This window comes from Notamacropus eugenii, chromosome 1 (assembly GCF_028372415.1).
Source record: "Notamacropus eugenii isolate mMacEug1 chromosome 1, mMacEug1.pri_v2, whole genome shotgun sequence".
Classification (NCBI taxonomy): Eukaryota; Metazoa; Chordata; class Mammalia; order Diprotodontia; family Macropodidae; genus Notamacropus; species Notamacropus eugenii.
Window position 1 is genome coordinate 628,809,912 of NC_092872.1, and position 18,273 is coordinate 628,828,184.

Below are 18,273 nucleotides of genomic sequence, written 5' to 3' on the forward strand. Positions count from 1 at the left end.
TTCTCTCCTCTACTTTCTCCATCTCCCAAGTCCCAAACTCCTTCTGGGTTGTTGGACAGATGTTTGGTAGATACACTTTCTCCATCTGCTACAGGTCTTGTTGCTCTAGGACACACCAATTTTCTTCTTAACAATAGAATTTCAGAAACTTGATCTGTGAGTCTACAAAGCCGTTAACCTCTAGGTGATGGGAAAGAAAGCAATAAAACCTCAGATGCCACGCCATGCCCCATCAAGCACCACTGAAGTGTCCCCAAGGATCCCTAACAGAAGCTGCAGACACATCAAGAAAGATGAGGACTGAGAAAAGGAAAACATCAGAAATAAACCAAGGAAAGGGAGAACATCAGTAAGAACAGAGGTGGAAATGTACAGACTGTGTCTGGAAGATAGGGCTGTTCAATTTTTCCTGTGGAATAATTTGATAGATAAAACTGGGAGGGTAAAGTGATAGCTGGATTATAGATGGCTTTGAATGCCAGAAAATAGAATGGGAAAAATACAATTATAATATTAACCAATAGAATAATGGAGCATAGCTATTCTCATAAGTAAAATTCAACTTATGTAAATAGGACAAGAAATAAAATGGTTACTATTCAGAAAAAAGAAAGGGACATTAGATGGAAGAAGGAAAGAGAGAGAGAAGAAGAGAAGAGAGAGAGAAAGAGAGGGGGGGAGGAAGAGGGAAAGAGAGAGGCAGAGGGACAGGACAAGACAGGACAGGAGAAGACAGCAGAAGAGAGGGAGTATTCTGAATGTGGGTAAACAGTCACAGAATCCTGATTGAATCATAAACATGGATTCATAAACAAAGAGGGGAGGTTGCTAAGTAATAGTACTAGATGAAAAGCCTGAAAGTGGCAGTGGAGAGCAAAGAGTATTCCAACTGCCTCACAATAACCAATGAGATGGGCTGGCTATGAGCCAAAGTGCAACCAGTGCTAGTAAGAAATGGCAAGGGAGCCTCTGTCATCAAGAAGCCAGGTCTTAGTGAGTATAAGGAAAAAGTGCAAAAAGGACCCACTTGTTCACATGTTGTCTCTATGATTAGGACGCAGGATCCTTGATGATGGGAACTGTTTCTATGTTTTTGCCTTTATTTGTATGTCCAGGGCTTAACACAATTCCTGTCCTACATAGTATGTTTTAAAATACAGATTGAGATAGAATGGGATAAGTAGTGATAGTCATACCAAAAAAGAAAAGAAAAAGAAAAGGGAGAAAATACTTTCAGTGAATCATTTTAAAATATACAAAAGAAAGCAGAAATAAGTTGAAAAGAAAACAAAGATACACAAGGTAGGTTGTTACTCTCATGTTAAATTTAATATAATGATAAGGATTGGACTTGTGATTTCATTGATATAGGGAACTAACTCCTAGTAGAGGAAACTACTTCTACCAATGCATATTGACACCTCTACAATCTAGAGCCTTAAAGAATTATCTAGAGCACTGAGAGGTTGTGACTTATCCAGGGTCACTCAACAAATATTTGTCAGAATCAAGACTTGAACCTGGGCATTCCTGGCTTCAAGCTCAGCTCTCCGTTCCCTATGCAATATTGTCCCATATGGGTGTGAGTCAATTCCTGTCCCAAAAAAGTTGAAGTAACTGGTTTGAAGCAACACAGCTAATAAACAATTACTAGATTTCTAGAAGATTATGCCTTATTCAAAAAGAACAGAATGGGTAAAAGAGGTGATAGACCATACAAAATGTGTCAAATGTCTTAGTTTTATTATAAGCGATTAAAGCTTAAGTCTACACCGAGACTTTAGGGATACCTTGATAAGATAAGAAAATCAAGGAACCAAAGGAGTGAAAGCATGATGGAAGCACTTAGGTGAAGAGAAACCAAAGTGACACTGTACTAACAGTATTCTACCAACCCCCACCACCACCACCCCTGGGACAGAAGGAAGAATTTGATGAGAAACTCAGGAAACACATCACTAAGCTGACATAGGGAAAGGATAGAGTAGTGATGGGAGGCTTCAGTTATCTTGATAACTGCCAGGGTGCTCTCTTTGCTCAAAGTAATGAAGCTAAGTGAATTCTTGGCCTGCCTTCAGAATGATTCCTTCCTTCAAAATGTGAAATATAATGACAAAGGAAACTACTTTTCTAGACTTTGACCTTGTTCTGCTTGTTCTCATGGGGAAAAAATAGGATCAGTGGGTGAAAACTTCAGAGGGAGAGGTATACTCAATGTAAGGAAAAGCTTCCTGATAATCAGAATTCTCCAGAAAGGGATTGCTCTGGGAATTAAATGGCTCTCCCTCAACTGAGGTCTTCAAGTGAAGTTTGGATGCCCATTTACTGGTGGTTCTTGGTTGAGTACAAGTTGGATTAAAGGGTTCCTGAGATATTGTCCATCTTTAAGAACCAGGATCCAAACCAGATCTTCTCACTCCATATCCAGCATTCTTTCCACAAAACCATGCTGCCTCTGCCAAGAGACAGTAGACATGTGATAAACTCACAAAAGATAACAAGCTGTTCATATTATAAGAGTCTCTGGCACAAAGGGTCATTTGGAGTTTTATTTAATTTATGTGGTGATTGTCTACTTTTCAGCTCTTGAGGACCTAGGATTTAAAAATTAACTAGTGAGGGCAAAGGCTAATTAGAATCTTTTGGAGCCCAGGAACAACAAATGGGATCAACACAAAGGCAATGTCTTATTCGACAAAATATGTCATCACAGAGGCACATACTCAGTGCAGAAAGGAGCTCAGAGCTCATTCATTCAACAGCATTCAACATGCTACTGCATGAAGTGCCTACCACATACAAAGTACAGTGTTGAGCACTAGAGACACAAATACAATGTGAAAAAGCATCCCTACACCTAAGCATGGATCTCCTCCACAACATATCTGGCAGCTAATTGGCTCAGAAGATAGAGTGCTGGACCTGCGTTCAAATCCAGCCTCAGATACTAACTGTGTAACCCTGGGCAAGTCTCTTGACCTCTGTCTGTCTCAGTTACCTCATCTGTAAAATGGGGATAATTGTAGCACCTATCTCCTAGGGTTGCCATGAGGCTCAAATGAGGTAATAATTACAAAGTACTTAATATAGTAAGCATTATATGTTATAGTATTATTATTATCGCTATCATCATCATCATCATCATCATCATCATCATCATCATCATCATCGTTATTACCTAAAAATGGGAAAGCCAGTCTCTTTTTGAAGGTTTCCAGTAAAAGGGAACTCATTACTTCCTGAGGCAGCCCATTCCACTTTTAGAAAATTTTATTAGAAAGATTTTTCTTATATGCATTAAGCCTAAATTTTCCTTTCTCAAACTTGCACCCATTGTTCCTAGTTCTGCCCTCTAAGGCCAAACAGAATGAGTCTAATCCTTTCAGAAAACAGTCTTTCACATACATAACAACAATGATCATCCCTCCTTCCCCACCCCTTTCTCTGGGCTAAATATCACCAGTTCCTTTGGATGATCCTTATATATGTGTGGGCTGGTCTCCATTTTTTAAAATTTATTTTATTTTTAATTTATGGAATAAAACAAGCATTTTCATAACACACCATAAAAAGGATGATTGCACATGAAACGGCAAAACTATTATGTACAACTTGCTATTCTTTTTAAATATATAATGGTTATGTAAATTTCTTTTTTTCTTTTTTCTTTTTTTTCCCTCCCCCTCATATGGCTACCATTAGACACAAATAGGTATTCCTATATATATATGTGTGTGTACACATATAGATACATATATACACACATACACATGTGTGTATGTATTATATATGTAAAATTATTCCATACATACTATACATAGATACTTTCTATACATACTACTTATTATTCCATTCATACTTCGATTTATCAGTTCTTTCTCAGAATGAAGATAGCATCTTTCTTCATATGTCCCTTACAGTTAATTTGGGTAGTTATAATAGTCAAAATGACTTATTTGCCCAAAGCTGTTCTTAAAACAATATTGCTTACACTTTCTCATCTTTCTAAGTGTGCTCCTCTTTTTAAATTAGTTTTTATAGTGTTTATTTTCTCTTCTTCAACCTACCTCCAACTCCCACATCAAGAGGGAACAAAATAAAATCCTTGTGTACACACACACACACACACACACACACACACACACACACACACACACATATAGTCAAGCAAAATAAATGCCCACATTGCCCACATCCCAAAATGAATGCCTCGTTCTGCACCCCTGAGTCCATCATCTCTCTTTCAGGAGGAAGGCAGCATTCTTCATCACTGGTATTCTGGATTTGTGGATGGTCATTCTACTAATCAAAGTTCTTAAGTCTTTCACAGTTATTCATTTTTACAATGTTGTGATTCTATAAATTGTTCTCCTGGTTCTGTCACTTTATTCTACATCAGTTCATACAAGTCTTTTCAGATTTCTCTGAAACCATGAATTCTCTCCTCCTGATGATTCAATTCATTTCAATTCAACAAATATTTATTATCCATCTACTATGTGTCAGGCACAGTGCTAAGTGCTAAGAATACAAAGACAAAAGTAAGACAGTCTCTAGATTCAAGGAGCTTACATTCTACAGAAGGGAAATATTATGTGTACACAGGTTAATAAACAAGAAGTAATTTTGAAGAGTGAGCACAAGCAGCTGGGGGAATCCGAAAAGCCCAGTACATAATATTACATTTTAGCTGACCTTTGAAATGTTGATGAAGAGCATTCCAGGAATGGAAGACAGTCCACGTAAAGATGTGGAAAAAGGAGAGAGAAATGTCATATGGAGAAAGTAGGTAAATGTGCTTGGAATATAAGAAGTAAAGAAATGTATAATCATCCTGGAAAGATGGGTTAAAGTCGGGTTGTGAAGGCCTTTATGTGTCAAAGGAGTTTGGTTTTTTTATCTAGAAATAATAAGAACCCACTGGACTTAGAAAGAGGCTTAGTTAGGTCTGTGCTTTATGGCAACTGAGTGGAAAGACAGAGGGTGAGGGGAGAATCTAAATACAAAGAAATTAATTTAGAAACTATTGTAATAATCCAAGCAAGAGATAATGAAAGTCTAAATTAGGGTAGTAACGGTATGAATGGAAAGTAAGGAATGAATGTGAGAGACATCAAGGAGATAGAATCAATACAACTTATCAAGTAAGCAGTTGTGGGGGGAGAGACAGTAAAGAAATGAAGATGATTCCTAGCTTGAAAACTTAGATAACTGGAAGAATGGTATTGTCTTAAACAGAAGTAGAGAAATTACAAAGGTAGGGTAGATAAAGTAGAAAATGAGTTCTGTTTTTGACGTAATGAGTTCGGGATGCCTCTGGAACATCCAACAGGTGACTGGACATGTGTGATTAAATATCAGGAGAGAGTTTAGCATTGGATGTGGACATGTGGGCCTCATCTGCATGCAGAAACTACATCTTTAACTTCTCAAATGGACTTGTCATCTCGTTGATGTGAATATTCCCTCCAGTGAAAGACTGAAACTTTCCCATGCCTGACTATGTCTTCCCGTAAATATACTACCAGGGGTCCCTCCACATGATAGAGGCTTTCCTCATTTTGCCTTGATATTATAGGAATAACAAGGAGCACATGGCTTGTCTTTTTTATTCCTCTCTCACTCTCCAGATAGGGGAAGCACATTTTCTTTCAGTCATACATTTCTGCAATGGTGTCTTTCTGTAGTTTCTTATTTGTTGTGTGTCATGGCATGCTTACATCCTCCAGGCACCCCACCACTGATTCCTGAGTGGAACTCAGTTTTGATTATTTGGTTGGAGTGTTCCATGTCTCAGAATAATACAACATTTAAAAACATTCAAAAGAAGGGCCTTCTTTTCAGGGAGGAGTTTGAAATCAATAAAGACAACTTTCACAAGCAGTAATTAGCCCATGAGAGGTTAATTTCAAGTGTTTGGAAAATGTCTTTACCTTGAACCGTTTCCAGGCTGACAATTGACATTGGACCCGAAGGCAAATCATTACTAAATTCCATCCACCATAAGGGACTGAAAAAAATTAAATGGAACCTTCAAGGAACTGAGTCAAAAGTGGACAATGAGGGAAAAAATGGTGCTTGTTTGTTTTGGTTTCATCAGTGCATTTCAACCTGCTCCACCAGTTTGGAGGATTTCTGGCAGCGAGCTAAATATACCCCTTCTCAATTAAGAGATGGTATTTATATCCTTTCCAATAACACAGAGAAGGTCACTCCAGCCATAATTCAATATGACCTCCACCTTTTCTCTTCCCTTCCTACCTCTCTCTCAGTGATCTCCTCCTCTCTTATGAGTTCAACTTGTCATCTCTATGCAGGCTGAGATTGGTTACAATTTGCATCATTGAAGTGACCACTCACACTGATGAGACCTCATATTCACATGAGTATACAGAGTAAATTCTTAACAATTACAGTTGTCCCAAACTGGAACATGCTGTGTTAATATAGATTAAATTCTCCATCACCAGAGGTCTTCCATCAAATGGACCACGGGTAAGTAGGGGTACAGTAAAGGGCATTCTGGGTCAGGTACAATTTGGACTAAATTATTTTGCAAAGCCCTTACAGATGAGATACTATGATGAACATGAAGGGGTATGTTCAGGTCTGCACTGGCTCCTAATTTTCTCTGGAACACATCCTCCACAATGTTTTGATAACCAGAGGGCTTGATCTGTTAGGAGAGGTCCTAAATATCAAGTTTTAGAGGCCATTTGGGACTGGGTGCCAGGAAAATTCCCATTTGATTTAACCCTTCATATTTTCCTTATCTTCCAGACATTTCCTTGTCAAGAAAATGTCTACAGCTTTGAAATAATGTGTCCTATGGATGGTTTGTCTGGTAAAAGAAACATTTGTGGGGGCTCATGAGCTATAGTTTTGAGTAGGTGCTGATCCAAAATGTACTTTAAACCTGGGGTGACTTTCATGAAGCCCAAACTGAGGAGAGTTCAAACAATATACAGTTTATTTCTCCAAAGTCCACATCCACAGTGACCTTCATTTAAAAAAGAAAAAAAGAAGACTGGCTTTACTCTGTGGGTGGCACCGTACAGGATTGTCAGGGATAATGGTAATTTATGTTTCTTTCCACACCTGCTCTCTTTCCTGAATTATTCAGCTTCTGCTAACACTGTTTTTCTCTAGGGAAACAGTAAGAGCAAGACTGGAGGGAGGGGGAAGAAGTATTCTGGTTGTTTGTCACTGCACGGCTAAATTCCATTTGCCCTCTTTTGCATAGAGTAATAAAGTGTTATCGAAAATGCTGCATGGATTTTTAATTTTCTCCTTGTCACTGGGTGCTGTAATCACATAATTAACCAAATGCTAGAGATAGTAATTTACCATGAATGGGCAAAACAAGCTCAGAGGTTAGACACCCAAACCTAAAAAACTTTCCTTTACTTCTCAGAAAAACCCAGCCTGTCACTAATGTTCTAGTATTACTTAAGCTCAGAAGCCTAGAAGATAAGGCTTCCAGATGAAAAAAAAATTCAAGGGCATACCCTGAGTTGTTCTACATCCATGCCTTTGCTCACAGTGTTCCCCATATCTGGAATGGTTTCCTCCATTTCTCCATCCCTTCTCTGTTGGATTTTTACCTGTAGACAAAGTACCAAAAACTAAAAAAGATCTTAGAGATCACCCTGTCATTCTACAGATGGGAAAACTGAGGTTGAGATAAGTTAATTATGAAATTGTAGAATCAAGATTCAATCTTGAATACTCCAAATCCACTTGTTATTTCAATTACTGCTGTTGGTGGGGCAGCTAGGTGGTGCAGTGGATAGCGCAGGAGTCAGGAGGACCTGAGTTCAAATCTCACCTCAGATACTTGACACTCACTAACTGTGTGAACTTGGGCAAGTCACTTAACCCCAATTGTCTCATCTTGGGTCATCTCCAGTCATCCTGATGAATATCTGGTCACTGGATTCAGATGGCTCTGGAGGAGAAGTGAGGCTGGTGACCTGCACAGCCCTCCCTCACTCAAAAACAAAAGTCAAGTACAAGTCATGTCATTATTTCTCTGATGGCATTGTCTTCTTCTGCAATGAAGGACAAACACACACACACACACACACACACACACACTGTTGTTGGTGTTACTGTTGCTGTGGCTGTTGTTCAGTTGTTTCAGTCATGCCTGGCTTTTCCTGACCCCATTAGGAGTTTTCTTGGCAAAGATACTGGAGTGACTTGCCATTTCCTTCTCTACCTCATTTTACAGATAAGGAAACTGAGGCAAACAAGATGAAGCAATTTGCCCAGAGTTATACATCTAGTAAGTGTCTCCAGCTGGATTTAAATTCAAGAAAATGAGTCTTCCTGACTTCAGGTCCAGCACTCTATCCACTACACCACATAGCTACCCCTCTTTCAATTATACCACACTGCTATTGTAGACTAACCCAAATTCTGCCTCTTCCATGAAACCTTATTGCTTCCTCTGGTTGATGAGGAACTTATCCCTTGAAATTGATACAATACTTTATATTCTCTTTCTCTAAAGCATTTATCAAATAATACTGTGTAGTATAATAGCATATGTTGATATCTCTTTATCCTCAATTGAACTCTATACTCTGTGATGGCAGAAACTGTGTCCTATCTAAACGTTGTTCCTCCCCTCAGCACCTAACACCTCTTCACACAGTGTGTGCTCAATGAATGTTTGTTGAATTAAATTGAATTGTTATCAGAAAGTGCAGTAATTCCTATGGTTTGATTTTTATTCCCACTCCATTAAGCACTATGTAAAAGTAATCTGGTATCATTATTACTTTTCAAATAAGGCATTGTCCACACATGTTAAAATCTTAAAGGACTTCATGTTACATCAAACAAAAATATAACTTTGATCTTCTGAGTATCAACATTAAATGAGAAATCCAATAGAGAAAAATGTTTTGGATTTTTCTTTTTACCAAAATCATTAACCATGAAGAATACCTGACACCATGAAGGATCCCTTATTTTTGCTGATGTCTTCTAGATCTCCAAGGTCTCCAAAGTGAGGGTGACCATGGTCTGACCCCAAGAAATCATTTAGAGAACGGAAAAATGATAGCTGTTCCCTGTGATAGCTAATTGAAGGGTTTATCTATTTTGCCTCCTCCCTATGTTTTGCAAGCTTCTGACTTCTTTTTACTGATAGGAAAACACTGAGATGAATTGTGCTGAATCGAAGGTGGAGAAATTCAGTAGAGATACATGTAAAGTCTTACACTTAGGTATAAAAAAATCAACTTTACAAGTAAAATTGAGGGAAAGCATGGTTAAACTACAACTTTTCTAAAACAGGATCTGAGAGTTTTAGTGTACAGGAAGCTCAGCATGCGTTAGCAGTGTGATGTAACAACCCAAAAGGTTAATGCCACCTTAAGCTACATTGAGAGAGTGATAGCATTCAAGAACAACAGTCTTGGAGTCCCGCTTTACTCTGCCAGACCTCGTGAGTAGGACTGTGTTCAGTTTTGGGGGGCATACTTTAAGAAGGACATCATTAAGCTGCAGAATTGTCCAGAGGAGAGCAACCAGGAGATTGAAGGGCCTTGAGTCCATATCATATGACCATCAGTTGAAAGAAGTTTAGTCTGAAGGTATTTAGCCTGGAGAAAAGAAAACTCAGGAGGAATATTACAGTTATCTTCCAGTATCTGAATGTCTATCATTCAAATTAAATTTGTTTTATTTGACCCAGGAAGGAAGAAGTAAGAACAATGGATGGTAGTTGCTAAGAAGCAAATTTAGGCTCAATGTCAAGAAAAATGTCCTAATAATTGTTGTTGTTGAGTCATGTCCAACTTTCCATGATACCATTTGAGATTTTCTTGGCAAAGATACTAGAGTGGTTTGCCATTTTCTTCTCCAGCTCATAAAAAACTGAGGCAAACAAGTTTAAGTGACTTCCCCAAGGTCACACAGCTAGCAAGTGTCTGAGGTCAGATTTTAACTCAGGTCCTCCTGGTGCTCTATCCACTATACCACCTAGTTGCCCCTCATAAAAATTAGATCTATCCAAAAATGTAATTGAGTACTTTAAGAGGTGGCTGGTTCCCTCTCCGTGAAGATCTCCAAATGGTGGCTAATGAACATTTATTGGGTATGTTGTAGTGGCAGACTCCTCCTGGACCACTGCCTTGTTTTGGTGGAAGGGCTTGCATAGGTCAATGAAACTATGAGCTATGCTGTACAAAGTTACCCAAGACGGAGAGGTCATAGTGGAGAGTTCTAACCAAAGGTGATCCACTGGAGAAGGAAATGGCAAACCACTTCAGTATCTTTGCCAAGAAAACCCTATGGACAATATTAAAATTATAAAAGATATGAAATTGGAAGTTGAGTCCCTCAGGTTGGAAGGTGTCCAATACACTACTGAGGAAAAGTAGAGAAGAACTGCAAATAGCTCAGAACTAATGAAGCAACTGGGATAAACCAAAAAGAAGCTCATCTATGGATGGATCTGGTGATACAAGGAAAGTCTGACCTGTAAAGATCAATACTGTATAGAAACCTGGAATGTAATCTCTGTGAGCTTATGTTGATAAGGTGGATGTTGTCAAAAAAAAAATTAAACATCAACATCTTGGTTGTAAGTGAACTTAAAGAATTTAATTCAAGTGGTCATTACATATAGTACTATGGACAAGAATCCCTTGGAAGAAATGGAGTAGCCCTCATAGTTAATAAAAGAATGAGAAAAGTAGTACTGGGATATAATCTCAAAAGTGACAGAATGATATCTGTTTGAATCCAGGGCAATTCATTCAATATCACAGTAATACAAGTCTATGCTCCAACCACTAATGCCAAAGAAACCGAAGTTGGTCAGTTATATGAAGACTTACAACAACTTCTAGAAATAACACCAAAAATAGATGTCATATTCATCATAGAGGATTAGAATTCTAAAGTAGGAAATCAAAAGATAATTAGAATAAGAGGCAAGTTTGGCCTTGGAGTACAAAATGAAGAAGCAAAGACTAATAGAGTTTTGTTAAAATAACTCTCTGGTCACAGAAAACACTCTTTTTTCTACAACCCAAAAGGTGATTCTACACGTAGATATCACCAGATAGTCAATAATGAAATCAGATTGATTATATACTTTGCTGCTGAGGTGGAGAAGCTCTATACAGTCAATTAAAACAACACCTGGAGATGACTGTGGATCAGATCAAGAGCTTCTTATTGCAAAATTCAGACTTAAATTGAAGTAGGAAAAACCATTAGACAATATAGGTATGATCTAAGTAACATACCTTATGAATATGAAGTGAATAAATTCAAGGGATTAGATCTACCAGATACAGAGCCTGAAGAATTATGGACAGAGGTTCCCAATATTGTACAGAAGACTGCAACAACAAAAAATATTCCACAGAAAAAGATCAAGAAAGCAAAATGGATATCTGGTGAGACAACAAATAGCTGAGCAAAGAAGGAAAGTGAAAGAGAAAGATATGACTGATTGAATGCAGAATTCCAAAGAATAACAGACAGAAAAAGGTTTTCTTATATGAGCAATGCAAAGAAATAGAAGACAACAATATACTGGGAAGGACAAACTATCTCTTCAAGAAAATTATAGATATCAAGGGAATATTTCATGTAAAAATGGGCATGATAAAAGACAAAAATGGTAGGGGCTTAACAGAAGTAGAAGAGACAAAGAAGTGGCAAGAATATGCAAAAGAACTATACAAGAAAAATATTAATATCACTGATAACAGTGATTGTGTGGTTACACATCTTGAACCAGATATCCTTGAAAATGAAGGCAAGTGGGTCTTAGGAAGCATTGTTAACAATAAGGCTAGTGGAGGTGATAGAGTTGCAGCTGAGATGTTTAAAATCCTAAAAGATGATGCTGTTAAAATATTTCATTAACACCAGTAAATTTGGAAAACTCAACAGTGGTCACTGGATTGGAAAAGATCAGTTTATATGCCTGTTCTAAAGAAGGACCATAGCAAAGAATGTTCAAATTACTGAACAATTGCACTCATTTTACATGCCAGCTTCTAGACCTCAGCAGTACCAGAAGAGGAGACTAGTTTTTGAAGAGACAGAGGAACTAGAGACCAAATTGCCAACATTCGCTGGATTATTGAGAAAGCAAGGGAGTTCTAGGAAAAAAATTACTTCTGTTTCGTTGATTACACTAAAGTCCTTGACTGTGTAGATCATAATAAAATGTGACAAGTCCTCAATGACTTGGGAGTACCAGGTCATCTTACTTATCTCCTGAAGAACTTGTATGTGGGTCAAGAAGCCACAGTTAGAACTGAAAATGGAACAACTGATTGATTTAAGATTGGAAAAGGAGTATTACAAAGCTGTATATTGTCACCTTATTTATTTGTTGTTGTTCATCTTTCATTTTCAAAGAAGATCAATGACATTATAAGGTAATATCTTGACTTGTGCATGAATTGAATTTAAATGAGACAGAATTGTGTAATGTCATCAGCTTCACTCTCTCTTCCAGAATCATTGAAGTCAAGTGGCAAGACAAAAGTCAAGACAACTAGCAGTGACCTGGGATGCAGTATGACGGCATTTTCAATGACTGACCAAGCTCTAAGTACTCCACAGCCTTTGGAACAAATTGTTCTTATCCACCCATTCTGCAGGGGGAAGTCTTCACATGCTTGGGGTAGACATCCCTCTAACTTACTGATGGGTTTGAAGTTTTCGGTTACCCTCAACCTGATTTAGCCAGTTTGCCAAGATGATACTACTGGGGTAAGGCTGCTGCACATGCTGTGACTTCTTGGAGCCACAGATGAGAGTTAGATGGCAGGCGGACTCCAAAGGTGGAAAAGCAGCCCTGAAAAGCTCACCTCTCACACCAGAGGTGCTAATCTTCCTTGAATACCCTCACTTATATGCAGACTACATAATGCAAAATGCCAGGCTGGATGAATCAAAAGCTGCAGTTAAGGTTTTCAGGAGAAATATCAACAGTCTCAGATATGCAGATGATACTGTTCTGATGGCAGAAAGTGACGAGAAATGCAAAAGCCTCTTAATGAGGATGAAAGAGGAGAGTATAAAAGCTGACTTGAAGCTTAACATCAAAAAACCAAGATCTTGGCAACTGGTCCCATCACTTCCCAGCAAACAGAAAGAGAAGAAATGGAAGTGTCAGATTTTATACTCTTGTGCTTAAAGATTATTGCAGACAGCGATTACAGTCATGAAATTAAAAGATCCTTGCTCCTTGGAAGGAAAACTATGGCAAATCTGGACAACATGCTAAAAAGCAGAGATATTGCATTGCCAACAAAGGTCTGTATAGTCAGAGCTATGGTTTTTCCAGTAATACTGTATGGCTATAAGAGCTGGACTATAAGGAAAACTGGGTGCTGCAAAATTGACACTTTTGAATTGTGATGCTGGAGAAGACTTTTGAGAGTCCTTTGAACAACGAGATCAAATTAGTCAATACCTAAAGGAATTCATTCAGATTATTCATTGGAAAGTCAAACACTGAAGCTGAAGCTTAAATACTTTGGCCACATAATAAGAAGACAAGGTTCACTGGAAAAGACTGATGTTGGGAAAGATTGAAAGCAAAAGTAGAAAGGAATGGAAGAGGATGAGATGAATAGATGATGTGAGAGGAATGAAAATGAACTTGGACAGACTTTGAGAGATAGTGGAAGATAGAAAGGCCTGGCATGCAATTGTCCATGGGGTAATGAAGACCTAGATGTGACTGAACAACAATAGCATCAGAGAGTAGGGTTTGTGTCTGAGTTAGACTGGATAACTACTAGGATCCTTTCCACCTCTCAAATTCTGTGACATCTGGGAAGGACATCTTGAGCAGAATACCCCAGAGATCTATGCTTGGACTTCTGCTGTTTAACATTTTTTATCAATGACTTGGATAAAAGCATATGTAGCATGTTAGTGATATTTTCAGATGACACAATGCTGGAAGGCACAGCCAATATGTTAGATGACAAATTCAGGATCAAAAAACTCCTAAAAGACTAGTATGTTGGGCCAAATGGAATAAGATGAAACTTAAAAAATTTTAAAATCTTACATGGATTCAAAAGACTGAAATCACTGGAATGAAATGAGGAAAGCATAGTAAGACAAAAACTTATCTGCAATCAACAGTGTGATGTAGTGCCCCCAAAGGCTAATGTGATCTTAAGGTGCATTGGGAAAGGAATCACTTCTAGAATTAAGAAGCTAATAGAGTCTTCACAGCCTGCATTATTCAGCCCACCTATGGAATATTGGGCCTCTACAATATTCTAGGTACCACATTTTAGGTAGGACATTGATAAGTTGGAAAGGGTCCAGAGGGCAACAAGAATGGTGAAGAGCCTCCAGTTTATGCCATGGGAAGATTACTTGAAATAAATAGGGATATTTGACCCAGAGAAGAGAAGACTCTGCAAAGACAGGACAACTGTCTTCAAGTTCTTAAGAGGCCATCACTTGGAAGAGATTCGACTTATTTTGCTTAACCCCAGAGGACAGAACTAGGAACAAGGAGAGGAAGTTATGCCAAGTTAAGCAGAATGTAAGCAACTTGAGGGCACAAACTTGAGGGCATATAAGCTCCATGTCAAGAAAACCTTCCTAACAATTATAGCTATCCCAAATGTAATGGGAGTTAAAAATCTTCCTCACACATTAATAGGCCTCAGGTGGAGCTTGATTAGGGGAGCTTTGTTTGCTTGAAGGCTTTCACACCTTCTGGTAATTAGCCACTGAAGCACATGGGCTGTGATGCCTTCTGGCTCTATGCATACTCTGAGGTGAGGTTTTGCTTTGGGGCTCAATCACTGGGAGAGTGTTCCTGTGATGAGACAAGATGATACTCTGGGAAGTCACTAAGGAGCCCCCTGACTTTGAAAACCAGATGTTGGTGCTTCTCTCTCTGGTAACTTTGTATGTATATAATGGTCAGACAGTTGGATCTGTCTGTTGATCTGTGATGTATGTATTGTTTATGATCAGAGATTTGGAAGCCCTGTCTGTTGATCCTGCTTATATTTTCTCTGTTGGTATATGTGTTTGATTAAAGTGATTGTTGACCCCTCAAAAGCTACTTTCCTTTTAGAAAAGCAGATCTAAGAACCTGTACAGCAGGCCCTGCTGTGTATGTCAGGGTGCTTACTGCTACACCAACCTAGAATGGGCATCCCAGGAAGGATTTTCTTGGGCTTACTGGAGGTCTTCAAACAAAAGATTTTTGGTAGTAGATTCTTTTTCAAGCATGAATTTGATTAGTTGACCTCTAAGGTCTGTTTAATTCTGAAATAACTATGACTCTGGAATCTAATGTACTTAAATAACAGGGAGTCACTGACAATTTTTGATCAGAAGAGTAGCAATACATAACACCTTATTCCCCCTTGTGAAATACACATTTTTTAAAGAAACCACATAGAAAGTGTGACTCTTAACCTAAAGGAAGTAGTAACTAATGGCAACAATGCCAATACTAGGCCCATACTCCAAAGAGATCAAAGAAAGAAGATCCCATATGTACAAAGATATTTATAATAGATCTTTTTGTAGAGTCAAAGAACTAGAAACTAAAGGGGTGCCCATCAACTGGGAATTGCTGAACAAATTATGGTACATGAATGTAATAGAATATTATTGAGCCATAAATAATTGATGAAAAGGACTATTTCAGATAAACTTGATAAGGTGTATTAATTGATGTAAAGTGAAAAAACATATGGTAACAACATTGAAAAGAAAAAGAACTTTGAAGGATTAAGAACTCCATTCAACAAAATGACCAATTACAACTCCAAAGTACCAGTAAAGAAACATGCAATCTACCTCTGGGCAGACAGTTGATGGAACCAAAGAGCAGAATGAGACATACATTTTTTGACATGGTCAGTATGAGAATTCGCATTTGTCTTCCTTGCATCTAAACAGTGCCTGGCACATAGTAGGTAATTAATGCTTATTGATTCTGCATATTTGTTAATAGGACTTGTTATTTTTTTAAAAATTTGGGGATAAAGATGGGAGGTTGATAGGGACAGGACTCCTTTACCCCCAAAAAAAGGAAACAGAAAAAAAAAATCCCTAACTGGCAGAGCAGCTTTGAACATTACATATTGAATCCAACGTTTCCATTTTATAGATAAGGAGATGTAACTTTCTAGGGTTTAAACAGGTAGTAAATGGCAGGGCTGGAATTTTGAATGAAATTCATTTGATCCTAAATCCAACATCCTTTCCACTCCACTAAGCTGCTTTTGTTGATAATGTCTTTTGTGTCATTTCTACCCTAAAAGTTATCAAAGGCTATCACTGTAGCCTACTTTCACTGACATGCCTCTCTCCATTGACCTTTGAGTCACTGGAAAATTAGATTCTTCAAAGGTTATGGTGAGTTGTTTAGTTATTTTTCATTTATGTCTCCCTCTTCATGAATCTTTTTGGGGTTTTCTTTTTTGTTTGTTTTGTTTTGTTTTTAATAGTGTTTTATTTTTTCCAATTTCATATAAAGACAATTTTTAACATTTACTTTTTGAAAGATTTTGAATTGCAAATTTTTCTCCCTCCCTCCATTCCTTTATCCCCTCCCCAACATGACAAACATCTGATATAGGTTATACATAGGCAATTGCATAAAATATACTTCCATAGTAGTCATTTTGTTGAAGAAGAAACAGAACAAAAGGAAAACAAACAGTGAAAAAAGTGAAAATAGTATATTTCAATCTGCATTGAGACTCCATCAGTTCTTTCATTGGATGTGGATAGCATTTTCCATCATGAATCTTTTGGAATTGCCTTGGATAATCGTATTTCTGAGAGGAGCTAAGTTAATCATAGTTGGTCATTTCACAATGTTACTGTTACTGTGTATAATGTTCTCCTGGTTCTGTTCATTTCACTCAGCATCAGTTCATGCAAATCTTTTCAGATTTTTCTGAAATCTGCCTGCTCATGATTTCTTATAACATGATAGTATTCCATTATTTTTGAGGTTTTCTTGGCAGAGATATTGGAGTGGTGTGCCATTTCCTTCTCCATCTCATTTTACAAATGAGGAAACTGAGGCAAACAGAGTGAAGTGACTTACCCAGGTCACACACAAAATAAGCATCTGCGACTAACTTTGAGTTCTGATCTTCCTGATTCCAGGCCCAGTGCTCTATTTACTATGCCACCAAGCTGGGACTGTGCCATGCCACTGTACCAGGGGATTACACATACATGTTGTATCCCTCCCAATTCTCTGGTCTGCTTGCTCTAATCTTCCATTCCACCTCTGCAACACATAAAGATAGTGACACTCATCACCACACACCAGTTCTACTTCAATGATCAAAACTCTAAAATCCCTTTATCAGATCATAACCTTCCATCATTCCATCTCTCCCTTTGCCTTATTCCTCCTAACCTGTTATTTGTGCTGAGAGAAAGCTGCAAACTCTCTAGCCCTCAGTACTCTCACAGGCCATCATTCCTGTTCTAATCCAATTTGCTCCCTTCTGACACTTGACCCTGTCGTTAACCAGCTCAATTCTACCTTGACTTCTGTTGTCAAATCCCCTGTTCTCTGATCTAGCAATACTTATACCTTTCTAAATCTCATTTGGATTAATAAGAATAGCCAGCATTTATTTAGTGCTATAAGGTTTGTAAATCACTTTACATATGCTATCTCATTTGATCCTCACTACAACCCATGAGATTTTTGGTGTTTTTCAGTCATTATTCAGTTATGACTGACTCCTTGTGACCCCACTTAGGGTTTTCTTGGAAAAGACATTAGAGTGTTTTGCCATTTCCTTCTCCAATTCATTTTCACAGATGAGGAAGATGAGGCAAACAGGGTGAAGTGACTTACCCAGGGTCACACAGCTAGTAAACATCTGAGGCCAGATCTGAACTCACAAAGATAAGCCTTCTTGACTCCAGGTCTGTCACTCTATGCACTGCACCACCTAGGTGCTTATTTTGCCCATATTTTTATCCCATTTTGCAGATGACGAACCTGATACTGACAAAAGTTGAGTGACCTATCCAGTATCACATAGCTTATAATATCTGGAACAGAATTTGAACTCAGGCCTTTATGACTCTAATTCTAACATGCTATCCATTATGCCACCTACATGTCTTCTACCTCTCCCTCTCTTACTAGCATATTGCTTCATAAAGGTGAAGGAAATCATAATAGAGATAACTGGGTAGGTCTATTATAAATTTATTTTATTTTGACTGGACATGCATCCTCATAAGCCAGTCCTTTTATTC

The 18,273-nt window shown here is 38.1% G+C and overlaps 1 long non-coding RNA gene across 1 annotated transcript in view; it reads left to right on the top strand.

Moving 5' to 3' along the window:
* The first annotated feature begins 858 nt into the window (after positions 1-858).
* The window catches only part of LOC140520853 (uncharacterized), a 69,551-nt gene continuing 52,136 nt past the window's right edge, over positions 859-18,273 (top strand). The window contains exon 1 of the long non-coding RNA XR_011972676.1: positions 859-1,302. This is a non-coding gene — a long non-coding RNA (uncharacterized lncRNA). The remainder of the gene's footprint in view (positions 1,303-18,273) is intronic.